Raw genomic sequence first — 1945 nt, 5'->3', positions numbered from 1 at the left:
CTAACCTAGACTTTAGTCTCAGTATATACAATTTTAAGCAACAATTATATGGAATTTTTAATTAAACATGCTAAAACACTTTTAATATAGTCTGTAAGATTTATCTGTAGACTGAAAGAAATAAAATAAAAAATAAAATAAAAATGTATATGATGGCTACAAATCATCACGATTGCCACACACTTACATAGAAAAATGTTACAATTTTTCTTTTTTTAAAGTTTACCTAAAAGTTACAAAAAGTATTATAATAATAATAATATAGCTTCTCCTCCGTAAAGTATTAAAAGCCTTTTTTTCTTTTGTAATAAACNAAATTTTTCTTTTTTTAAAGTTTACCTAAAAGTTACAAAAAGTATTATAATAATAATAATAATAGAGCTTCTCCTCCGTAAAGTATTAAAAGCCTTTTTTTCTTTTGTAATAAACAATGGGCGTTACATTTACATTTGCGAGCTTAAATGAACGCAACTATTTTATTTTTCTATCCATTACCTTTGTTAGTAGCTTGACTTCATCACTCTTGTATTTTTATATTTTTTTAAAGTTAAATGTGAAAAACCGGTCCAAATCTGTTCAAAATTGCTTTAAAAAACACCCAACTTATTTTTTAAGCGAAAAAAATGTTTTTATTTTCAGTACAATTTCCAAAGTGGAGCCGCTTTTTTTTGCTGAATAAAGCTAAATTGCAAATATCTCGAAAACTTGTCCACAGGGGAAAAAAATACTCGACTTTAGGAATCAGCGAGCTATTCTAAATAATGAATCATTATTTATTTAAAGTAAGGGAGATTCGTCAGTGACGTGGTAAGGACAGCCGAGTGAAGTGTAAATTGCTGGTAAGGTATTGCCCTTCACCTGGCGACCCTTACCACTTCCCTGCCGAATCTCCAATAATTTAAAAAAGACGTGGCCGCCTTATGTAAGTAGGAATTAGGAATGTACATTTGGTATCAGACATACCTCTGAGCCGCTTTACAAGGTAAGTTACGTGTAATGCAGAGCAGTCGCTCGGAGAAGTTCGGCGCTTGGAAATAACTTCCGACTGCATGTTACTCTGCAACTGACATTGTAATGTGTCGTCGGAGGTGTTCATTTTGCGCTTTAATAGTAGATGACATTGGCCATGATGACAATTTTGGTACTAAAAACTGAAAGAAAACATGGCTTACCTCGTAAGGTGCTTACCTATTTTCCCAGTGGGAATTGTTTCATTTTGACGGAAACGCAAGTAGCGCAAGTGTTTGCTACAATGAATGTTTTTAGTTTTTGAATTTGAATTTTATAATTAAACAAGTAAGAAAGTTTAAGTTCGGGCGGAGCCGAACATGAAATACCCGGCGCAAGTATTAAATATATGTTTTTTCACCTTTCCGAAACCTTCCGCTAGATGGTAAACCGGGGTGTATCAATTTTGAGTAAATAAGCGTCCTTCAATTTCGAAATATTGAGGTGTCAAGCATTTCTAAAATTTACCGTTATATGAGAAGCGGCCGTTATTTTAAACCGATTTCAATAATTTTCAACGTTTTGCTTATATGTGGCAAGCACAATAACCACACCGAGTTTGGTACAAATTAGTGGAACGGTTACCGATATACATATATGTGATCATAAGTGGGCGGTGCCACGCCCATTTTCCAAAATTTTACCATAAACGTATTTCTTGGTAAAGAATTGTTGCAAGCATCAATTTTGAATAAATTAGCTTCAATATTTACTGATTTATCGAAGATTTTGTATTTCTCTAAANCAGCAACTCTTGTTGCTAATTCATTTTCCTTATTCAACCAACTACTATCAAGTGCAGCTGATTTGCCGCTATTTAAACTCGACAGCGTGGTTGTTGTTGTCAATTCTATACATCCATTTGCTTATTTGCTTTTTTGTATAGTTTCAGGCAGGCTCTTCCTAAACTATGTATTTGTCAATGTTATTGTGGCTT

This window comes from Rhagoletis zephyria, unplaced genomic scaffold (genome assembly GCF_001687245.7).
Source record: "Rhagoletis zephyria isolate East Lansing unplaced genomic scaffold, Rhagoletis_zephyria_1.1 Rzeph_scaffold_04329, whole genome shotgun sequence".
NCBI lineage: Eukaryota > Metazoa > Arthropoda > Insecta > Diptera > Tephritidae > Rhagoletis > Rhagoletis zephyria.
Note: the sequence above shows the minus strand (reverse complement) of the source record.